General features: G+C 42.4%; 1 protein-coding gene and 1 long non-coding RNA gene across 10 annotated transcripts in view; both read right to left on the bottom strand.

Annotated features, from left to right (window-relative positions):
* PDLIM5 (PDZ and LIM domain 5) overlaps positions 1-24,686 on the bottom strand; it is a 126,094-nt gene that overhangs the window by 86,905 nt on the left and 14,503 nt on the right. The gene's annotated exons all lie outside the window — the stretch shown is intronic.
* On the bottom strand, positions 17,219-18,997 carry LOC142409278 (uncharacterized). Its single transcript, XR_012775550.1, has 3 exons — positions 18,392-18,997; positions 18,057-18,127; positions 17,219-17,447 (listed from the first exon to the last, which is right to left on the bottom strand). It is a non-coding gene; the product is annotated as an uncharacterized LOC142409278 (long non-coding RNA).

Raw genomic sequence — 24,686 nt, 5'->3', positions numbered from 1 at the left:
CATTTCAGCAAAACCCCAGGCTGAAAATGCCTGAAAAATATGGCCGGAAAGTGCACCCTGGAGATGGGGAAAAAAGCAGACAGGTCCCGAGAAGCGTGACGAGCCCCTGGCTATGTCCACGAGACCTGCCGTGCAGGCAGGTGACTGAATCTGCCGTATAGGTGAGGCTGTCACAGGCACACTTGAACAAACAAATTACTGGACAAGAGTCTGAAGAACTGCACATACAGAGCGATGCCAGAGCAGTAATCTCCTTATCTAGATACAGTGGATAAGACTTCCAAGTAACACCTACTGATTTCGGATAAGAGACCTGACTAACCAAGAGAGGTGAGGCTGGTACTTCTAGGAAATCTCAGCCGGAGCACAAGTCTTTTCTGAGAGTACTGGCCAGCATCCTTGGTTTGTGAAGTGCCTATAACGAAGTAGTACTGGAGCTACAGGGCAGAGTTTTACCACAGATGCAAGAATTCAAACTAAAAGAAAGGTTCCTCACATGCTGTAGCACAGTGGCAGCTAACTCAATTTATTTCATTTTTTTTCCATCCAGATTCTGAAAAAAATCCAACAGATGTGGAAGATATAAAAAGATGTAGGTGCCAAGATACAGGAAATTTTGAAGCATTATTTATAAATCATTACTACTTTTGTACAGCTTCTTTTGTCCTGCGTGAGCAATTTTGTTCTTAAACTGCAAGTTTAGCCTTAGCTTAGTAAAATTATCTGGCACCAGTCACAGAACTACAGTATTACCTCTGCTTAAATACCAAAAGACTAGTACACCGATGGGCAAAAGCAAAACACACCTAATGCTGAAATCCTAGTAGGAAAAACGCATATCCTTAAAACACACCTTTATTAAATGTACATGTGCAAACAAATGGAATCTATGCAACAAGACATGCATGGAAGAGCATGGCATTAAAATTATAAAACACGCTACTTAGGAATCAAACTAACTTCTAAGCGCCACAAATATCCCTGAAATCCTTGACGGATCTGTTTTAATTCTCTATTCACAGTATGAGGCAAGTTTTTAAAAATCAAGCATGAATTACAGCTACCACAAAATAGGGAGGGTTTTTTGACGTTACAAAGCAGACTTAAAACTCTGAAACTGCCAAGCCAGAAGTGGTACCTCCTACTTAGCTGCATGGCTGTACTCTGGGAAGCTCCTTTGGAGGCCGAGGGGGGCAAGCAGGAGAGACACTGCCTGAGGCACCTGCTGAGGCCAATCACTGCCGCAGCCCGCAGCCCCAAACCTTTTGTCGGCCCCTCAGCAGCAATCAGCTTTCTGGCCAGAAGCCAGCCTATGCCATCCAGAGATGCTCAGGACGCTTTCTAATAAACATAAATAAAATCACCCGTCTAATATTAGATTTCAAGGGGGTTTTGACCAAAAAAAAAAAAAAAGTTTTTGCTGTTCTTGTTGTTTTAAACATCAGAATTCCAAAACTGCAAATACTGTCCTAAAATGCGTTTCAAACGGAGATTAAGACAGAAGTAAACCAGTTCTTGATCCATGAACAACTTCAAAAGCAACGGTATAAAAAGTAATCTCAACATAGTTCTACGCCTCAGGTTTTTAAAAGCCAACAGCCCAAAACACACTGGAATACGACTGTTTTCCTGAGCTAAATTTTAGCCAGCCTATTATTTTGTTTTGCAGTAGCCAACTTTTTTTAAAAAAAAAAAAAAAAAAAAAAAAGGAGGGCAAGAAAAATAGCTTTTTTACTTTTATTCCCAAGCTTTAATGAGATATTTTAAAAGATCCTTTCCAGGAAAATTGCATGTGTGCATATACACGTGCATCTACCTCTGAATCAATGTAATCTGTAGCTTAATTCATTTCTAATTAACATGTACCCATCCATTTTTCCTCACATAACTAAGAAGAAAACTTGACAAGCATCTCTTCTCTGAACCATCATTATTTAGCTTTTACACAGTAATAAACGAAATACTTCAGTAGCAGTTCCTCATGAGACAAAGGTCTGTTTGACTAGAGATGGAAGCTGCCTTGTATCTTTCCCATGCCGTCTGCCTTGGATCAATCTTCGCTGCCACTGGCTCGTGCGATGGTGCATCACAACCGCTCTCCCAAAGAAACTATTTCATAGTCTGACAGTAAATAATGGTCCCCCCATCACACAAACATCCTTCAATGTCAGCTGCAACTTTCTCTCAGAATGTAATTCATTGCTCCCAATTTAAAACTCCCTGGGCTATCTGAAATCCCTCCAGCTTGATTTTTACCCCTCGAGCATTTCCGATACGTGGTTGGCTATAGCAATTCAGTTTAAAGACAGGCATAATCAACGCAGAAGTCAACCAGACAATGATCTTTGTATCATTACCACTCTTGCTGCTCTTTCAGTCTACATCCTTCCCTATATTGAAGTATTTCAAATAATTAAAAAACCAAAACACAACACACCCGCGTACAGAAAGAACATTACAGGAGAACTTTGCAGAATCACAAAATAAGCAATCAGGCAACCTCTCTTTTATTGAATAGAGCTCTGCTCTGCCTTTTCACACAGACATTCAAACCACAAGGGCTTTATCTCCCCGCTATAATACACCTTCTGCAAATATTTACACTCATTGTCTGTTACCACCTTGTCTAGGCCTAGCCTCATTTCTCCTGACCAAAGTACCACCTTGCAATAGCACGCTCTCAAACATACATAGAGCTCACAGTATGCTAGAAAACACCATTTCAGTGAACCGCTGCAAGCTTGGAGAAGCAGCCCTTACTGTATTTTTGGAGAACACAACCTTGCCCCAAAACATGGGGGAGGGGGAGAGGGGCACGCTTACTCTCCGTAGCGGCAGCAGCTCCCTCGCACGAATTGCGTGCGTCCAACCTGCCTCCTGACGAGTGGCCCCAGCACCACGCATCCCGGCGTACTCGGCTCCGACGCCTGAACACCATGAGCTCAAATAGGGTATCGCTGTGCTCCAGCGTGCCCTGCCTACCGGGGCAGCTCACCAAAGCCCTTCCTCACCTCCTTGCCTGCCAGGAAGGAAGCAAAAACCCAACTTACACTCCGGACTCCCAACAGGTTTGGGACACTTGGGATCTAGCTTACCACTTCTGCATGAAAAAGAGAGCCGTGAGAGCACCTGCTCTTTGTGGCAAATAAGCTTCCTCTGCGCTCAATGGAAACCGAGAGCTGTATCATATTCCTTGCAGCCTTTACTACAGCAGTATTATTCGCATAGCCAACCGATTAGCCATCCAGCCTCGATACTTGCTTCCAAATCAAGAACGTACATGCCAATTTTAAAGTCCAGATCAAGTTTATACAGCTGAGTTATGAGAACCCTAATGCAGGGTTTGCAGTGGAAACCGCTGACACAACCAGCTATAAAAGGGGTTATGACGCAGTCTTGCAAATAAGTTGAAGGTTTTCCCCAAACCAAGCAGGGATCAAAATTAGCTTAGGTCAAAAAACCCTTCTGATTACCAGAGTGTTTTGCTACGTACCACCACCAGGAAACCCTGCGCTCACCTCGCTCCATGAGACCATAGTCCCGCGTACTCCTGTAAGTTCTCATTTCCCCCCTACTTCTCCCCGTAACTCTAAAGGTGCTTCCAGACTGATCTATAAAGCTGTAATGGAAGGCATGTACAGCACATCAATAGTCATTATAAAGATAACATGGAAGGGAAAAAAAAAAAGGCGTAAGGCAAAGTACAAACCCACCATACTCCTCAGTCTGGCTGTGGACTCCAACAGCAGATACTGCCCAGCCCTGGCCAGAGGCTACGTACGCCTCCTGGCCTGTCCTCCCAGGTCCTCCAGCTTTGCTTCACCCCTTTCCCTCCACGCGCAGCAGCTCCCTCGCTGCGGTGCAGCAGTGGCTTGGCTGGAGCTGGCCCAAACCAGCCCTTCAACTCATCGCAGCCCACGGGAAAAGAATGGGGAGAGCCCACAGGCATTCAGCCATTTTGCCAGCAAAGAACCCACAAAACCATCTCTTGCATTTCATTCTCAGTTCTGCTACTTATCCTCAGCAGTAACCCTGACAACAACATACATTTTAATGCGATTGTGCCGTGTATCCCTGTAGTCCCACATTCAGAAATTATGTCAAACAAAACCTAACACAAAGTTTGAGCTTTCCCTCTACGCAAACATAGCTGAGCATGCCTGTGGGTTCACAGGTTTTAGGAAAAAGACACATGGTTTCAACTGTCTCTCTTTTCTTAATAATTTTTCTCTTACTGTATTTCAGCCCTTAATATTTATCTAATGCCTTCCACAAAGAAAAAAATTTAACTTGCTTTTGCACTTTAAATAAACTGTTACATACACACACATCCATCACTCTATCCATCCCTGCATGCACCAAACACGGAGCTATGCACCTACAGAGGAGCACGAGAGGAATTAGCTGCTAAAAACAGAAGAGGCACCATGTAGCATTAATTAGTCTTACACACAATTAAGTTGATGCAGAAAAGGATCCAAAAATATAAATTAAGTTTACAAAATAGGGTAACTGCACAATGCCTAGGCCTTTTGGATACATGCTCTTTTATTTTTCAATCAACTAATGCTAAACAGACCCTCATCAATGCCAGGGTAGCAAAGCAGAAGCAGCAGTCCTCAGCTTCCCTTGCTTGCTGCAGAACAGGTCGTTAGTAAGCAGGAACAGTTTCCACACGCCGATGCCAGAAGGGTTATTAGCTGGTGCCATCTCTCACTTGTCACAGCTTGACTGATCATGGTTTCCTTGCAGCTCTACTCTTCCATGAGCGGGTTTCATCTCTGCTACCTCTCCCCCTTCCCTTAAGACAGCCCAACTGCTGCAGGACGTAAGGAAGCAGAAGCAAACAACTTCACAAAAGATGCCTTCAGCTTTAATTTTTGACATAACACCCACACAGCATCATCACTGCAAATTCAGTAGCAGTTATTAGAAAGGATGATCCCTGCTTTTGAACTTGCCCATATGAAACGGAAGCAGTTAACTACACTCGCAGCAATAAACTCTGATACATTTCACATATTTTACACGTAGCTTAAATTTTTTCATGTACTGACATACAAGTTAAAATTGACTCATTTTAATAATCCTTTGAATTCCAAAATTCACACTTGCCTCGCACAAGGAATAAAGAAACCACTCTGTGCAAGTGTGCCTCTATTGGCATCTAACGAGACAAAACACTTGGTCTTGCTTTTCCAAGCCACTTGAAGCATAGAAGAGAACAAAGAGATAAAAGGATTGTCACCAAGATGGGACGGGCAATACTTGTGGGTCCCCTGAATAACAGGAGACAACTGATGTTCTCGTTTGGAGAAGAAATAATTTCACAACGTCAAAAACAAGTTGTCAAAAGGACCAAGGCAAAATAATTCAGACATCGTGGCTAAAATAATATTTGCAAGAAGAAGGTGGGCAATTCCAGAAAATATATGCTTTCCAAATACTTAAGTGATAGAAAATGATTTACAGTCAAGTGCCAGAATGTCTGCAGATATTTAAGACCCTAAATTAGTAGCTTTCACTAAGCCTTCTCTCAGGGAGCTCAGTCGTGTTCTCATGCTGCCGGCGTGCCTTAGAGCCTTATTTATTTTAACTGGCTGTCTTCTCTCTGAAGATTATTCTTCTGTTCAAAAAGTTTACAGAACTAATCCAGATTTCTCCCTGGGAGACTATATGCCAGTGGGTAAAAATTACTGCCTACTTAATTTCTTGGAGAGACAGAAAGAGGAAATGGAATGAAAATGTAGCTAGAAACGCAACATAAACTTTGTACGGCTGCTTTAGCTTTTGGGAGCTGCAAGACTGCAGAGTCTCTCTTCCAGTCATAGGGTTGGGTTTTTTGGATGGCCAACACAAACTAACTCCACAACGAAAGCACGTAAACACTTGAGACTGCTCAGGAGGCATCACCTTAGGAGCCGTGCGATTTGCATCAGAAGTTTAAGTGCCTGTCTCTTCTGGAATAAACAGTTTGGAAAGAGTAAGTTTTATTGCTGGGGCCTCCTGAACTAACCCAAAACAAAGAGAGTTAGTTTTCTGTAATGGAGCTTAAGTGTGAAGTGCCAAAAGGGACTGAGCTCAGCTTTTTCCAAAGAAGAAATTCATTTCCATACTGTAAAGGTCATACATATGAAGATGTCTGCAGTGCATAGTATAATGGTGTACCTCCTCCCTTCCCAAACAGGATTGTTTTTATTAATTTACAGATTATAAAATTAATTCCACTAACTGGACATCCATCTCCTTAATTACCTTAGTAGCCCAATATGTGTCATCTTGTTTTCATAAGGATTTCGTGGTCTACAATTTAGTCCTTCTTAATGGGATATGCCTTTCCTGCATCAAACGTGATGCAATTACCCCATGCTTTCCAGAACATCCAATTTAGGAATACAAATAGAATAATATGTTACACTGTGTAATTTAAAGGTATTGAATTTTTTGCTGTGGAGTCCCTCTCACAGGAAAAAGAGCCGTCTCATACCTGGCAGCAGTGAGAAGGACATGCAACTAATGAAGCAATCCCACAGGTGAAAGCAAAGCAGAGAGATAATTAAGTGGGGCAGCATGAACCAAAAACTCATCTGACAAAAATTAACAGCCAGTGGCAAGAAAACCCTACTACAAATTGAATGCCTCATGATAAACCAGCTGTTGTTTCACTTCCTCCTATCCAGAAACAAACCAGGCGTGCATAAACATGTAGGAAACAACCCACTTGCTTCAAAGAATTGAGATAATGATAAGCTGCACCATGTAAGTAAAGAGGAAAATGGAGGCAAGTTCAGGCACTGCAAGTACTGCTTATTGGCACAAATCATCTGTCCAGGGAGCAGAGCTCACCTGAATGCCATCCCAAACTGGTACTCTGCAAAAGCCATAGCAGAAGTCTACTTTCAAGGTGAAACCCAAGTACAGCAATGAGAGCCCACCACATCCACTCCCCACGGAAAGTTTTGCCACATTGAGGACTCACATATTAAAATGAAAAAACCAAACAAACAAAAAAAAGCCCACCACAAATTCTGCTAGCATTATAACCAGCAGCTGAAAAGGCTGGGGACTCAGACCTACACTTCTGCCAGCTCTCCTTTGAGCACCCAAGGAGGGAGCGCAGAAGAAATGCGTTAAGATGCAAAAGCTTCTCCAACTCAACAGTGCTCCATCAATAGAGGGTTCACATTTTAAGTATAAAGGCACTAATGCTTATGGCACATTTCTTTGGTAATGTGGAAGAAAAAGGCAACCTTACACATGTGAAAGATGACAACTCAGTTCAGATAAATAAGCGTGCTCTGAAGTGCATGGAAAGTAACAATTAAACCAATTACGGCTAATACGCTGATGTGCCGAGACCTACTCCAGATCAATGAAAGCACAGTCCTATGTGTACATGCGTTCATTTAATGCAATGGAGAGAGAACTCTTCAGGATTAGCCCAATGCAAACTTCTAGCACAAAGAAATAGAACAGAAATAGGAGACATTAGCAAATCCCAGTGGATATCTTGCCTTTTATGCATCAAGGGAATATTACAGCAGACGTTTATTTTGAGCCAGACACTTATTGGCTAAAACCCCAAAGCATAAAATACTGCAGAAAAAAGTCCAATAAAAAACCCTCAAAAAACAAGAAACACATTTTAAAGGAGTCGCACATTGTTTAATAAATTCATACCAACTGTTTATAGCTAAGAGACAAAAATCTTTATCGTAAGCTAATAAAGCTCATGAGAATATATAACAATTTCAAATTTAATTTTCCATTTCTAAATTACATATATATACACACACACACCACTGTTTTAGTTCACTTTCAACATCACTTTTACATGATTTGTTTATACAGTTCCAGGTGTGGGGGTTTTATATATACATTTATTTATATATGTATTTAAAACACTGGATATATTACTATAGATGGTGTTATACATATATTCTTTAAGTAAATATTTATGTATAAATATTTACTTTATGCACACACACTTCTATATAAATAAAAAGGCATTTGTCCTCTTTGCTGGGGACCTGTATGAGAAGACCACATGAAGATTATCAGCACTTTTTTTTAGGCAGCACATGACAAAAAGCACTTCTCCAGAGAAAATAGGAAGCTATTCAGGACAAATACTCTGATTGCAAAATGAAGACCCTCATTTTAACTAAATTCTCCTTACCATTCGATTGCCAAATGCATTGCAGACATTCAATACTGAATATAAACCCATGAAACTTCCTTACTAAAGCTCCAGAAAATGCTAGTGTACTTGTTGCCACTATGAACTTTGTCTAAATTTCTTGCTGCTGTATTTTAGCAGTCTTCCGAGTTTCGCTGCTGAGAGTTGCGCTCCAATTGCTTATCATAATAACCTAAATTCTGAGTTATGCTACAACATGTTTTTTCTTACTTGGACATCTGGAGATCCAGAAGTTACACACACAACTAACCACTGAATAAAGCTGGTTATCAAATAGCTCTGAAAAACCAATGAAGAAGACTCAACCCTTCAAATTTACTCCCTGTAACAGCCTAGGACTTGCTCTCAGCATACCACAGTGCAGAAGAAAGTGTCCAGCCATTCAAAGCCTGGACTTGCAGAGGAATCTTGTAAAATAGAGCCTGGAGTCACGTTAGCTCCCTGGTGACTTTTTTTTTTATTTTCTCTTTTTTTTCTCCCCCCCCACCCCTCATTTGCATGTCATGACCTCTGAGCTCTATACTACCAAAACTAAAATCAGGACATTTCAAAATTAAGATGCAGAAGAATAAATTCACCCTAAATATTCATTGTAAACTCTACTTCATTATGACATCTAAGGAAATAGAAATTTAAATCATTTACCATCTTAAATTTTTGGACTAAAATAAAAGGCTGCTCTAGCATTCTGAGAAAAAAAAATCCAATATGCACTGCTGGTTACAGACAAAGCTAGGAAACAATTCCAGGTTAAACAACGCAACACCAAAACCCAATATGCACTTAATTTCTTCCAGCTTGATCCAAGACAGATGGTACGGAAAGCCTTCAGGTTGGGGTTTTGTTTGGGTTTTTGTTTGTTTTTATTATTGCTGGTAACAGTACCAAATATTGATCACTCGCATAGGAGTCACTGGCCTCCATGTGATTTACACTCTTCTCATAACCTACACAGATCTACACGCAGCCTCTCGAATGCCTCCGAAGCTATTTAAGAATAAAAGCCTGACCATCACACAAGCAGGAGGCTTTTCATAAACATGATGATAGAGCCTACCTTCATGCCTGCCAAAACTGTGCAATTTCTTTTCAAGCATGTCACTTCAGGTTTTTTCACTGAGTACCCAACAACAACAACAACAAAATTTTACTGTAGGAAGACTCATGCTAGATTTCAAATAATTTCTAAAAGTAAATGTATTACTTCTAGAACTGCTGGAAATAACACTTTGGAAAAGTTTTATAAATAAGCAAATAAAAATCAGTACTTAAATTGTTTTTTTCAGCTTGCTTTTGCTTGAATGCTGCATCAACTATACCAAATGAAGAGCAAAGTTTCCGGCTATTATAATAATGTCCTTTTTGACCACTATTTAGGCAACAGCCATGATGACTTGTTCTTTCTGTCTCGCCGTACTACCCTGAACATTACTGAATTTTGTATACCTCAAGCTTCTGTAGGCCGCCCACGAGCAAGGCTCTGGTGAAAGCTGGGAGTGCGAGTGATTACGTACCCTTTGGCAGAAGAAAGATGGGAAAGATATTTTTAAATTGAAAAGGTATTCAGAATAAATTGTCAGGGATGTTCACTGCGGAAAGCTTATCCTCAAAAGAGATTCTCCACATCAGTCCGAATCCAACAAAAATTATGCAACTAACAGCCTCTCAAAAGCAATGAAAATCTCTTCATCTACCTAGAAAAAAAAGGAAGTGAGAATATCCAAGAAACATCTTGGAAAGCGGGGCAGGAGAACTGTCTTGGCAAGGTTACTCTGCCTTCATGCGTCTTCCCGCTTGGAGGCTTACCACAGCTGGGACTGCTGGCAAGGTCCGTACTGCCACGCGGGAGATGTCACTGCCTGTTGTCCGAGGTGGGGAGGATGGCAGAGCAAGCCTTCACTGCAAGCCTCCGCAGCATCCGCTCCTTCCCCATAGCTAACAGCAAGATGCATCCATCAGCTGCGACTAATGTTCAAACGTTCAAACCCACCATTTAACAAGACACATAAGCATATAACTCACTCCAGTGGGACATAAGACTGCGTTGAGCAGTGGTGCATTGAATGTTTGCAAAACAGCTCTTCAAGGCAAAAGAAACCAACTTTTGGCTGCAAAACTTGGGATGGGGAGGAGGAACCCAACCAAGCAAAACCACCCCCATATACTGAGGTGGGACGGGGAATGCAAACAGTTTCCAAAATTGCTGAGGCTCCACCTGTACTTTATGGGAACATTAAAAAAGGTAGAAATATTTCTGTCCTGTCTGTTCCCCCCCCCCCCCAAACATCACCAGGCAGGATAAGATGCATTATTCAAAGGCCATCAACGAATCAGGCTGGCTACCAGAACCAGAGGGGTCCAATGGCTTCCCACCCAAGACCACCATTAAAGGCACACTTTATCAATCACCAAACAGCAATAGCATCCCCAGTCCTGCTTCTGCAGGTGGAAGGCAGGAATAACCACACGAAGGGAAGCAGAAAGTGAGACTTAATGTCCAGCCAGTGACCTTTGGCAAGCAATGTCCTCATGTCATACGAGATGGTGACATCAAGGGTCATGTTGCTCCGATCCTAAAACGCACCGTTTGCATATTTACTGCCTGTTTAACAAACCAATTTTAGGGGACAGCTTTTTCCTCATAAATACATCATTTTTATTCAACCAGTTTCTAAAAGCCAAATGGGTTCAGTGGGACAATGAAAAAGCTACAGAAGGACCTGAGCTCTTCAGACAGCCATCCATCATGCCTTTCTTGAAATTAACAGCTTCATACATTCCTCTCCGGCCACCCATTAGAAGGCATCAGATATCTTAAAATTACGCAACCTACCAAAGGGAAGCCCTAGATTTACAGCACATGTCCCTGAGCAGCTCTTCCAGAGACTGAACAGCCTGAAAGCATTTCATACCTCTCGCTAGTGTTAAGTTACAGCCCGTACCTCTAATCCACTAAAAGGTTTGCTTTTCCAGGGAGCAGAGGGGTGCCTTCTCTATCTTCTAAGCTGTTAGATTTAAATGGCAACATAGCACAATTATAGCATACCTAAACATACTTTTGACAATGAGAATATAACTTTTTCTTACATTAGTAAGAACAAGAGCACATTGCAATAAGATTTTTGAAGAGAGGTGTAAGCACTGACGTGGCTACAAAAAATATTAATATCTATCCTTACTGGATTTTGATACTGAAATTATTTTAATATGCATAAATTCTCACTTCGAAGTTTTATTTCGCTCACATAAAGTAATTCAAACTAACCTGGAATGATCACATGCAAGCTAAACTCCTATTAATATCAGTAGGAGTCTTGCAGTTGGTTATAAAGAGCAATGAATCCTAAACAAGAGAGGCCTGAAACATTGTTGGAGATGCTTTTATTTTGTCCTCCAGCTTTCCAATAAGATTGTTCTTAAACCTCTTTAGGCAGTAACTGGAGAAGGACATAATACCTTTTTATACACCATAATACTCTGATCTCTGCACTATGCTACAAGACACCAACGCAAACAAGAATTACCTAGGCATAAGAACTGAAGGAGACATCTTCTGCAATCTCGTTGACCAAAACCAAAGAATGCACTAACAAAATTGCTATTTAGTACTTCAGCAGGACCAAGATTTCACTTTAGATAAAACAGTTTCTCTCAGAAGAGACTGGTTATCCAAGTCTTCCTGCAGGCTACAAAAGTACCTTTTGCACTGCCTTTTGAGTGCAGAGATGAAGAACGGAAGCACATTGTACATGCGAGAGGAGACAACAAGCATAACCAAAGCAGGAAAATTAATAAAGCTGGAAACCTTGGAACTAAAACATCTTCTCAGAAACATACCTTTATTCCCATTCACAAAAGGGGTGAGGGGATACTAGATCAGCATGGCTTTACGGGTTCTTCTCTTTTTCCCATTCATATAAAGATACCTTGAGACCTGGCGGAGCGATTAGATTGAACGAAGACACTGAAGTTCCTTCTTACAGCATGCAGATTACTTGGACCGTGAACTAACATGGTATTCATGGTTTTAACCTAGAGTTCATTCCTTACCACAAGAAAACTCATGCAACTGGCAGTCTCTGTTGCAAGGGAATGATTTGAGAGAGTAAGTCATTACAGAAATACAGAGTGCACGGGTCTGAGCACCCTCCATGAGGCTGTGATGCCAAACAGCAGATTTGTGCAGAGAAGTCTACTTAACATTACGCAAAGTTCGAGCCAGACGTTAGCAAGACACTTGGGTGACAACACGCCCTTACAGATCCGATATCAACCAATTAATTTGGTACTTAACCCTCCCCCCACAACCCAAGACGCCCCCAAAACCCTTCTACCTCACACCATATAGTCTAGAAACAGTGACTGCATTAACAACAGCACTTCTAAAGAGTTCGATACAAAAGGCTGCGTTCACACTAGTGAAGCAGAAGGCAACACAGTCTCCTCCAGGGCCACACACTGAGCCAAGCACATTACTGCACATATTCCTAAAGACTGGGAAATAGCAGTGTCCAAATCAAGACTTGTGGGGAGGGGAAGGGGAGAAATTGGAGTCTTGCAAATGTTTTCAAATAATTGCATGAACACAGTAAGCAGATGTGGAGGATGATGGATATGGGTGCTTCAGCACTCTCACTAGGATGCTCATTGACAGGAGCAGCAGTAACAGGGTCAATTCTCCCCTCCCTTGCCTGTGTGTACGTGCAATTGAGCTTCCACAATTACTGCTAGTGTAAGAAGTCACTTATGCAGTAACAAACGGATATTTGTTAGCCCAACCAAGAGTTACCAGCCAATGCAACCCTGTGTCAGAGTCACAAAACCAATTTCCATCGCACATTGGACAGGTCACCTGGTGAATGCAAAGTTTCCGTCCCAGGTGTTTGCCCTGCTAGCTCCCCAGATGCAGATGGTGTCCCCAAGAGAGCAGTCCTCCCGAGGGGACAGGCCCTCGTTCACCCACAGGAGCCAACAGCCCAGCCGTTCTCCGTGCCTCCAGGTATTTTGCCACCCCGGAGCACCTGGAGGACCTCAGCCTCCCATTGAGAGGAACTTCTCAGTAACATGAAGTTCACAACGCATTTAATTACCTCTGAAGTGCTTCTCATTAACTAAAACTAAATTTGGGAAGACCAGCCAAGGGAAAGACCAGCACTGGCAGCCCTGTATTTTGTACAATGACTCATACTGAAGAGCATGATGCCACAAAGTTGACTGCTGAAGAAGTTACATTTCAAGCCCCTCAGATGCATAAGTAAACCGAGTTCACTCCTTCAACCCACAGTGCTCAACTGGAATGAGGAAGCTCAAGCCTTTGAGAATTGATAGCATATAAAATTCAAACAAAAATGACAGCAGCACAAGACATGTACCAGAGGAGGAAGAGTTTCATCCACATTCCTATTAAATTGAGGGGAAAAAAATGTCTTTTCTCAATAAACAAAGCATAAAGCAAAACATGATCCTTCTTTTTTCTTCCACACTAGACCAAGAGACTAACGCAAACAAAAAATAAAAGAAATACGAAGCAGACACATGAAAATCCCGGTACAGCTGAAAGTTTGCATTCAGATGTCAACATGTATAGTGATTAACCTGCCTGAGGTTACACCAGACCTCCCTGCTTCTCTCTTACTGTCCCATGTGCTTCCTAAACACTAAACGCAGCGCTCACTGAACATAAAATAGCTGTCATTCCTCCCCCTGTTGCAGAGAAGACATAGGCAGGCTGGTTTTAATCATCCTGAGGAGTACAAGACTGATGTAGCAACTCAACAGCAGAAGGGGCAGGCTGGAAGAACAGCGATCAAGTACATTCTGCTGGAAAACAAAATAACTTGTCACATTCATCAGTCTGCTAATTACAGCTCGGAGAAGAGCGGGCAACCCAGACCGCTGCATATAAAAGGGTGCACGAGAAGATGAAGAAAAGGAAGGTATCAGAGGAAGTAAATATTAATTAAGTGAAGTGTTACTAGTCAGATATGCTGCATAGCATCTCCCTTTATATCACCATATCTAACACAGGTCAGCAACACGTGAAAGTTAATTTCCCAGCACAGGTGGGGAAACTCTTATGTCCCTGGGGTGGCATTAGGCAAACCTCACCAAAACAAAACAAGAACGTGTTCTAACTTCCAGCTTATGTAATTAAACTTGACACTTTAATAACACAAAGCCCTGTAGTTACAGGTAGTTCTCCTGGAAACCTCATTTTTAGGATACACATATCCCTAACACTAATCAAAAAACTGACGATAATATGCAGCAAAAATGAAAACAAAGGACATTTTTCTGCTGGTTTAGCACAGTATGCAAATGGATGAACAGTGGCGGTAGCATGGGGTGGTACACGGGGTCAAGGGCACAGCAGGGTTAGGGCAATACTGACTTTGACTTGATGAGACTGTCCCTTCCTACTCAAGCTTATTGGAGATGGGGCTGAGCAGCTCTCTGAACCATAAAGGCAAAACTTGCAATGCCAGAGGAAACACCCCAAACTTGGAAAAGATTTTTGAGTAATATTGTGAACCACATAAGTACAAATAATTACAAAAGCAGTCCCAGGCAAGCTCGAAGCTTCTGTGACACACTGCATGAACAAATTAATACTAGTCACATAGCTCACCCACACTGTCCCCCAATGAAAAAACATTGGTATTTATTTATCCAACAAATCTGATCTCCATTTTGGTTGATGGGATGATAACTTTACTGGTATAAAAGTCTTCTGGTTTAGTTCTGCAGAATTAAATAATTTTAAATACTCTTTTCAAATTGTAAATATCATCCAGTTAAGACATTTTAATACAGTTGTCCCAAAATCCAATTTCAGTCAAATGCTTTCCCTTTTATGAAACATCTGCAAGCAAAAATAAAATCACTAAGGCCTAATTTAGTGATACCAAAGACAGTAGGGTGGCGAGGAACAGGAATGAAAAGGCTCACAGTCATTTATCTACAGACAGATACAGCATAGGAAATGAGAGCTTTGTCTCCAGAGCTGTCGCTTTAATTTGGTTTTAAGAAACAAAACACAAGTCTGATTTTAAAAAAAGAAATGGAAGAGCGAGTGATAGGGGAAAGCCTCCAAAATGGACACACCACCCCAGAGCCTACGTGTTGAACAGCAAGCTCCAACCGTGGTGTAGGCTGCTCAGTGAGGGTCTAAATTTTCATCTAGTACTTGGGGGAGATGAATGCAAGTTATTTAAAACCACGGCACATCGAGCTGGCACGTCACTTTAATACGCTGCCTATAGATTATGTTACAGCTCTGCTTTATAATGAACCTTTAGCTTCATCTCCAGCTCTCTGGTGAAACGGAGCAAGACAGAGGGCCACAGCTTTAGGGTTTTAAGAATTACAGGATTTAGTTAATGCTTCTGCCAAATCCGGATGTGCAGAGATATCCCACAGCAGTGAAAAATGCCATAGGTGCTTGGCAAAGGGTCTCAGATTGAAGAGAGATAAGATCTACAGTGAATAAGTTAAATTCAACTGCAAGCTCAGTTTGTTTAACTATGATTTTACAGACTCTGCATCTGATTTACAGCTTCAGTCTTCGCTGCTTTCTAAACCGTGAACAGAAGCCCCATTTAAAGGCAGAAATAAGAAAAGTATCCAGGTACCCACCTGAACCATACTTCGCACAAAACGAAGGGCTCGCGTGCTTTCCCGGGACCAGCCCCAGCCAGCGATACAAGAACACGCAAGAGGGCGGCCAGAAGAGGCAGGGCAGGGAGAGCACCAGTGCTGTGCCGGGAGGGCTGGGGACGCCCATGCCAGCGGCGTGCACGGAAACCCACGTCAGGTGGGACGGCAGGACGAGGGACAGGCTGTCCCATAGCAATGGCGTTACCAGCACACACACTTCATGTTAAAGGGCAAAGTGAAAACGGAACAAAATACTGAAATATTGCAGACTACTGCTGCTTCGTGCGGTAGACAGCAAACGCTGTGGTTCCACCAGGTATGTACAATATAACAACCAAAAGGAGAAAAGAAAAAGGGGACCTTTACCGCTCATTTGCAAGCGGCATTTAATTTGACAATGAAACTCATCTCTCCTTGTTGAGACCCCAGTGAGGAAAGGGGCTTAAAAACACACAAACCAGGCTGGTTTTCACAGTAAGTTCAAGCACAATTTAGCAATCGCCATTTTTTGCAACGCCTACCTTGCAACCTGTCAAGGTAGGAGAAGGGTCAGGCCATAGTAAACGGCTGCATGAATGAAGCTGCCCTATAAGACCTTCCCCCCTCCCCAGGAAGGTTCCAGCACAGATATTGCTTTTCTTGGGAAAAAGTTTTTGATCCTGGACCAAGGGTTGTGGTAGGTGCTTGCAGAGACCGAATCTGCCCCCAACTGAGCAGCTCTGCTCCCCTGCCAAAAAAAAAAAAACCCACAAAAAAAACCCAAAACCCACCAACAACCAAAAACACCCAAGCACCCACACGAAACCAAAAAAAAAAAAAAAAAACACACCAACCAACCAAAAAAAACAAAACACCCCACCACCCCTTCCCTCCAAAAAAATCTTCAGGAACAATATAAATATATACTGCTCCTGAAGATTTTGGTAATAGTGCTGTGCTGAAAATTTTTTAAAGGCATTACCGCTGCAGATATTTGTTACCATCTCTGTTTCAGGGCTGGTATGCATCAACAAAAAACTGTACTAAGGAAGCCACTGCTGACTTCTCTTTCAGCCTTGCATGACAGCTTTCCAGAGCCTGCTGGCAGCAGGTCAGCTTGTACTTTGAACAAAAAAACTCAGTGTTGCAACATCCCTCTCCTCATCGTTCTGCAGCACTAAAATAAAACATCCAGAAAGACATGCACATACACATTTTTGTGTCTACATGAAAACATAATAAACATAAAAGCCTACTTATGTCAACATGAGTCTGTTTAATCCTTGCAATAACTTACAAATTAGCTTTTGAAGAACTGCAAGACATTCTTGACAAAAGAAAATAGAGTCCTAAATAAAGTTTTAAAGTCCATTAATAACTCAAAACATTTTCTAAGGAGAACCAAAGTAACTTTTTCAGCGAACTGCTAACGAGGAAGAGCTTGTTGAAAGACAACACCTCGTCCTCCCCCTCAAGGGTGTGGCCGCTTGTATTTTGGTCCTTGCATATTATTACTTTTTTGGTAGCATGGCTCAAATAATCTAAGATTTTCTTTTTTTCCCCCAATGTGAAAATATTTGAGGTCTGAGGAGAGCTCCAAGTCTTACAAGAACTGGAAGAGAGGAGACAAGAGGAGGAACAAACTACATTTTCGGCAGCATTCAAAACCAGCAGCAAAATGGAAGGGCAAGGCATATTTGCCGTGATAAAACTACCTTCTTATTTCAGCTTTGCTATAAAGGGGAGGGGAGGGAAGAGTAGCTTTTCAAGCAAGACAGGAGAAGGGAGAGTAAAGAAAAATGTGGCTTTAGTAGAGAAAAATCTTACTGAGTAAAAACAGCAAAATGTTGAAGTTCTGGGCTCAACATTGCATGTTTTTAATAAATAAAGAGTTAAAGCAGGTTAGCCAAGTAAAACTTTTAGACAAGACTCTCCATCTGCTGTCAGAAAAGAAGGCTTGCATACTTTTCCTCCAGGCACTGTCATCACTACAGTGTCCATCCATGTGCCAAAGGTGGGACCTCTGAGCAGCACTTCAGCGCTTCTCGCTGCTCCGTCTCCAAAAAAACCCTTTGTATTGCAGCAAGTCTCCATATTGGCGCGCTGAGAAAGCTGTAACTAATCTGTCGAGCTGAACTATTTATGCTTGCAGAGTTAGTATTAAGTGCCCAAGTGGAGAAGAAAAGGAGTAGAAGGTAAAATCATTATGGTGATTGCTTACAGTAGGCGACTGCCCCAGACCGTCTGTATGGATCCCAATTCCTGCATGTCCGAGAGCTCAAAATTCAGCACCTGCTTAGATACTAAAGCACGACAGGCAGAGTTGACTAGAATCAGGTATTTGCCCACAAACAACACAAAATTCCTCATGCAGCTTGAAGAAATACAAAATATTCACACATACAGCCAAATCAGCTCTATGCCATATTCTTCATTTGTCTGTAGGTTTCTGAAGCCAAAACACATTAATAAAAGTGAGGAAAATTCTCTTGAAAACAAAAGTTCTATTCATCAGTTATGAAAATATTCATTCACTAGCATCAAAATACATTTTACCATGTGGAAAAAACAGGATTGTCTAAGCTTTTCTTTTCTAAGCAGTAACTCTTTGTAGGCAGACTTCTGTTTGACCAGGGAATTTGTGAAACTCTGCTAAGATATACAGGAAACATCAACAGCATCGCAACAACTACACGAAGTGAAGCATTTTTCCAAGTTTCGCTTCAGATTTTGTTTTGGATTTGGGATAAATTCCCCTCCACGTTTGCACCGTCCCAATCAGCTGCAGCACGCAAGCCTGGGGTGTTCTAGGAAATACCCCAAGAAGCTTGGGGACGAAGCAGCACCCAGTGGAGCTCCGCAATGCAGCAGAGACGGAAAGCATGAGCTCCGTACCCAGAGACAACATACAGGAAATGCTCGAGTAAATTACTGTCTGGGTGAGCCAAAGGAGGAAAGTTCAGGGTGTATTAACATTTTTCTATCTGATGAAAAACAGACTACAAAAGGTATGAGAAACAGATTTGTCACTATACAGCTTTCCACACGTATCCAGCTGCCAGAAATGCTAAACGGCACAATTCAAAAAGGAGGCGTCATGCCAGCTGTCATATTCCTGTATATAGAGAGTGAACCAAATGAAGAAAGGAAAAGATATTAAGGTTAGAGTTTCACTTAAGGGGAACGTATTAATTCCTTTTTTTTCCACAATGTGTTAGTTAAAAATCCAAAAGCTAGTTTAACTTCAAATACAAAGCCCGTTCTTACACTGAAATTCAGTTTTCAAAGTAAATGCGTTAGACATGCAGATGGCCAATCGAAATTATGGCCCGGTGAGAACTGTGGAGTACTGTGCTTACACACTTGTTACGTTCTGATCTCAGTTACCTCATTTTAAACAATAGCATACGGAGACATAACATACACATCGTAAACATCGTTCTTTCTCCTCTGCAGAAAGAGAAATCACGAGTTTACCTATATTACAATCCCATGCAGTTTACAATGACTGGGCCCAGCCCAGATATTTATGCAACATGATGTAGACCTCTTCCATACCTTCTTCCAGCATCCTTATGTTTTAGTGCCTTTTAAAAGTACTACAAATTATAAATCAAGCAATATATTTACTACACATATTCAAGAGATGTTCAGGTTACTATTACCTGCATGTCTACTTATTTTGACATTTCCTCGGGACCTCGCCTGCCATGCTCCGTGCCCTACTTCCAAGGATCTCCCACACGACACATACTTGTTAAAACAGCAGCAAACACAACAAGCAAAGAAGCTTTCCAGAGTAATACACATTTTTCACTGGCTAAAGACTTGTCTTCCCCAGATCAGAAGAAACCAGTGAAGCTGGTCCAGGAATTCTTGAAGGACAAAGGAAGCCCAAAGCTTTATTCATTGAAGGGCTTATTCCTCATAGCACAGCAGTTTGGATTCAGCACACTCATGATGGACAAATTACAGAAAGAAGTGTATGTATTCATCCTCCATCTTTTTCACCTGGATATATCGCAGGCAGAAGAGACCCACCACCCACTGCTCTCCACCCACAGTGCTCAACCTCATTATCTCACCACTGCACGGAACAGGGCACTGGGCAGCTTGTTCACACCTGCACCTTCAGTAATCAGAGAAAGCAAATTAGCAATTCAGTTCTCATTTTAAGCACGAGAGACCTTGTTCAGCATTTCTGGCAAGTCACATCCGAGAAATTCATGCAGCCAATGCTCCCAGCCACCCGCTCCTCCCCGCGCTGCCAGAGGTGATCCCGCGGCACGGCGGGTGACGTGCCAGCTCCTCGCCCACAGCACCCCGCATCCCAGCCTCCGATGAAGTCCCAAGCAAGACATTGCCACACACCTCCGCTGAAAGCCCCCTCCACCTTTTAATGCTCCCGGCTCGCAGCAACTTGCAATGCCTCATGAAAACCAATAGAAAAATACTTCCCCCAGAGCGCAATCTGTCAGAGGAGAATTCATTTATGTCTTGACTGAACGTGTTTCAGGGCACTGAGAACTTCCTGGCAGGCAGGAAGAATTATTCAAATCCCACTCGATTCCCCCCCACCACCCTTTTCTTCTGCTTTGCCTATGCTGCCACCAGAAGCTGGAGCCACCGTTAATAACCAGCCACTTTGCCCTACTTATTTTCCTAACAGGGTCAAATTCTACTACACATGCCACGTACTGTTTATTTCTGAAGGTCTCTAGCAAGCCAGCTGCTCTGCAATTCACTTTGCTCTACCGCATATACAAGAAACTGCATACACTATGTCCCAATAAAACAGCTTTTAGACAGTCAGCAACACTCTGGTCACTATGAAATCGATTTAAATACTTGGATTTGATGCACTGTTTTCAGAAACTTGGAGATTTAACATGTTGTCTGTTTAATTACACATGCAACCCAAGTTATAAGAGATCTGCAAAAATTTGTTTTGGGAATTAGGAAAAAACCCCAAACACGAGAAAAATATTTGGCACAGGTCTGTGCCCTAAAGTCCCGGAATATTTATAATGCTACTTGACCATAGGAGCTAGCACTGCCACCCTCACACATTCAAAAACCATGAGTCAGGCCCTAGAAATAAGAAGTGTTTTTTAATCTCATGATTTTAATGCCAAGATACACTCTGAGGTTTCATTGGGTTTTTCAACCTCCTTTTCTTGAATCTTCAATGCAACATTGAGGGATTATTTTCAGGATTTAAACTGAATCCAGGTTTTGATACAAGCACATCAGTGCAAAGGACTGGGTGCTTAACAGCACCCCTGCACTGCTCCCCTCCCAAAGGTTCACAGTTACCGTGACGCTCAAGAACGGCACCCGCAAGAGGAACCCTGGGTTCCTCTATCATCTTGACCGTAGCAATCTTCCCACGGACCCCCCCTTGGAAGGGCTGCGTTAGGAATACAACTCCAGCATGAAGGAAGACAGCAAAAGAGGTCAGAGACAGCTACGGCTGGTCCTGAGAAACATCCAGCTGGGGTTACTGGTGAGGATCTCAAAGCACTTCCTCCTCCTTATGGGACAACTGGCAAAACAAACTCAGCTCTGTTGTACTGCAGTGCGGCCCCTCTGATGACTTAGATTTTGGCTCCATTTTAATTCAAGCCTTTCAACAGCTCCTCAACCTCTACTCTTCCTCCCAGGGTGAAGAAAAGGGACGGGGATGGCCAAAGTGGTATCTTTCAGGTGATTTTTAACCAACACTTCGCTTTTAGACTGCATTTATTGCTGAACAGAGATGAGCCTGAGGAAGTTGCTACTTTCTTTAGAAAGCAGTTTAGCCCTATCGCATTGTAACAGCCTCAAGGGCAAGTGAGACCTAAACTTTCTGTGCCCTCCTGAATCAGGACGGCCTCAGCTAGCTGAGGGAGGAGAGCTGCCACCGTTGCCATGAAGCTGGGAGAGCAGCAGGGATCTTGTGGCAGCTCCGAAGGACAGCCCCACACACGGGGCAGCAAGAACCTGAAATACGTAGTCGAGTCTACATGCCCAGGGTAGTCACATGTCTGTCAGGAGACTGAAAGCCAAAAGCCACATCTAGACCCATCTCACCACCTCCCACGTAACACCAGCTACAGAATTGCCCCCGAAGAAGCCAGCAGTGCTTTTTGGGCTGGCAACCCAAAGCGCGCGCGCGCTGCTGACGGCGTCGATGCTCGTTCAGGAATCCAGTGGTACCCAAGTGCTCTCTGCTGCATAAAAGAGAAGCTTGTTCCTTGACGCTGAAGCCTTTCCTGCAACTGTACCAATAAAGCAAAAGCTGTCATACAGCCTTGCTTTTCTGATTAAACAGAAGCCCAGTGCTGGGCACAGTAAAGCCAGGACATACTACAGTCTGGCAAGGACTGGCACAGTAAGGAAAAACTGGAAGGAAAAGGACAGTTACAGACTTACAATGAAGTACTTATGCAATTCAAAACAGAGGCAAGATATCCCTAAAAATACTTATACCACCTGGTATACAGAGTCCAAAGCTTTCATCATTTGTCATTTGGAGCTTTCTGACAAATACCCTATATATTTGACTTTAACAGTTTTGTGGGGTTTTCTAGTTTGGAGTTTGGGTTTGGTTGTTTTGGTGGGGGGTTTTTTTGGTTTTTTTTGTTTGTTTGTTTGTTTGTTTTTTGATAGCTAGCTCTTACTATTCCCTTCATTCCTATCCCATCATACACTTCTCTGAACCCTAAACCCTGTTAATGCCACAAATAATAATGGCTTCTGAACAGCTTTTCTCTTAAATTATAACTAACAGCAAAAACACCCGATAGATTTATTTCAGCAGTAAGACAGATGTCCTCAGGCTAAGGAAAGCGAGGGGAAAAAATAAAGAAGGCAGTACAAATTGTGTTCTTGCAAAACTACCTTCCTCTTTATGCTAAAAGAAAAACAGGTGACAAACCAAAAGACTCAAACCGATTTGGCAGAAACTCAAAAAAATGGCACTAGAAAACCAACTCTGATTCTATTTGAGCGGTTAGCAATCTTAAATGCCGAAGTGAGGTATTTCCTAACTCATAATGCCCATTGTCATGCATTATGTTTCCCAGAATTGATACTAATACTACATAAATGTCATTGCACGTAAGTCTAAACTATTTGCATGCCACCCCTCTCAAGTATACACTTCCCCTGAAGCACAGCAGTTATGCATTCCACAAAGTTCACCTTTATCCCCTTATTATGGATAATGTTTTTCTTCAGGAGGGATCCCCTCTTGTGAGGTCTCACCTCTCCCCCATATTTAGCCCCCCCTCCCCCCGAAGTCATACAGGAGTTTCTTTCAAGGGAATGAGTCCATGCTGTAGGATAAAGGCTGACTTGTACTAGGTGATCATCATCACGGCAAAGCAAGACAGGAGAATCTCTACAAAACCTCATTTGGTACCCTGGGGATACGTTTTTTTTGCTAAAGAGAGCAACAGAAGTCAGAGAGCAGGAATGGGGTAATTACTGAGCTGAGCGAACAGGCATAGATTAGGATATGCAATAAAACCAAGTACCGAGCTGCGCACACGGCGAGCGAGTGACAGAGGAGGCATTTGGAGTTACCAGAAGCACTCGAGGCACTCCATCCTGTTGATGAGGTCAGGAACCAGTTGACGTCAATGCCTACAGCGTCCAAACTCCTGTACTTACACCCATCTGTCTCCATCACCATGCCAAAAGTGTGCCTTACATTTGCAAGGAGGAAGCAGAGGGGAAAAAACTCCAGCAGTTTAGCCTTCTCCAACAGCAGGAGGTTGCAAAGTAAAGCATCAACACCGACTGGTTTGCCCTAAATCTTTACTTTGACTGCTGTAATCAGTTTCCTGTGAGCAATTTCCAGTTATTTAATCCCACACCATCCACGACAGAGTTATAAACTGATCTGGGCTGTCGACTGCAACAGCAGCAGTTTTCATCAGGTCAGGTATCAAAACAAATTAGTGTCATTTGAAGTTCTAATAATCAGCAGTTTCTATGTTTTAAAGTTCAAGTGTAGATGTGTTAATGGAAGAAAATACTCTCACAGAGGAGCTACTCGACCGGCCAGAGAGTATCACGTTCCTTCTGACACAAGAGGGACGTTGATACTTTTATCCAGAGAGATATTGCAAGAATTCAAGTCTCCGAGATTTAAGTGCACACCTTTAGGTTTTCACATTGAAAGTGGATTGCATTTCTAGACATATACACAAAATTTATTCTTTCGGTCAAAAAAACTACTCATCTATATTTTGTTCATAAGATCAGTTATTTTAGTCAACAGTTCAGAAGAGACAGTTTTACAGAACTACCCAAAAAAGGACCTGCTCTGAGGTACTAATCTCTAGCCTGAGCGCAATAATTGCATACTGCAAGGAGAGATTGGGGGGGATAGAGCATCTTTACAGCATTTCCAGAGCAAGGGGTAGTAAAACACCACCACGTACCTAATATGCAAAGACCCCTCATCCCAAATGCTACTAAACCACTTGATTTAGCCCTATAGTTTTAGTGATGGAGATTGACTGGCAGGTTAAAGGTCTGTTTCTAATCTATCTCTCAGGATGTCACACAAACATCTCTGCTAGCCAGTTCTCTTACAGCTAACAATCACTGGGTAAAGCGTCTTTGAGAGAAAGTAGAAAGTTGGCTGGGAAAGGTCAAATGTCTCCTCCAAGCAAGTCAATGTTTCTTTCCTTCTGGTAACAACAGTCTGAAGTTCCAACACTGCAGGGTGCTGAGCAGCAATGCACATCAACATAGGCTAAGCCTTAAGCAAGAGTCACCTTATGGAGACAACTTATATGCCTGAAGTTACACATTTGCTCAAGTGTTTTTGCAGCGCCAAGGCTTGGGTTCTTAGCAT

This window comes from Mycteria americana, chromosome 4 (assembly GCF_035582795.1).
Source record: "Mycteria americana isolate JAX WOST 10 ecotype Jacksonville Zoo and Gardens chromosome 4, USCA_MyAme_1.0, whole genome shotgun sequence".
Classification (NCBI taxonomy): domain Eukaryota; kingdom Metazoa; phylum Chordata; class Aves; order Ciconiiformes; family Ciconiidae; genus Mycteria; species Mycteria americana.
The sequence above is the reverse complement of the archived record's forward strand: the minus strand, read 5'-3'. Positions and strand labels throughout refer to the sequence as shown.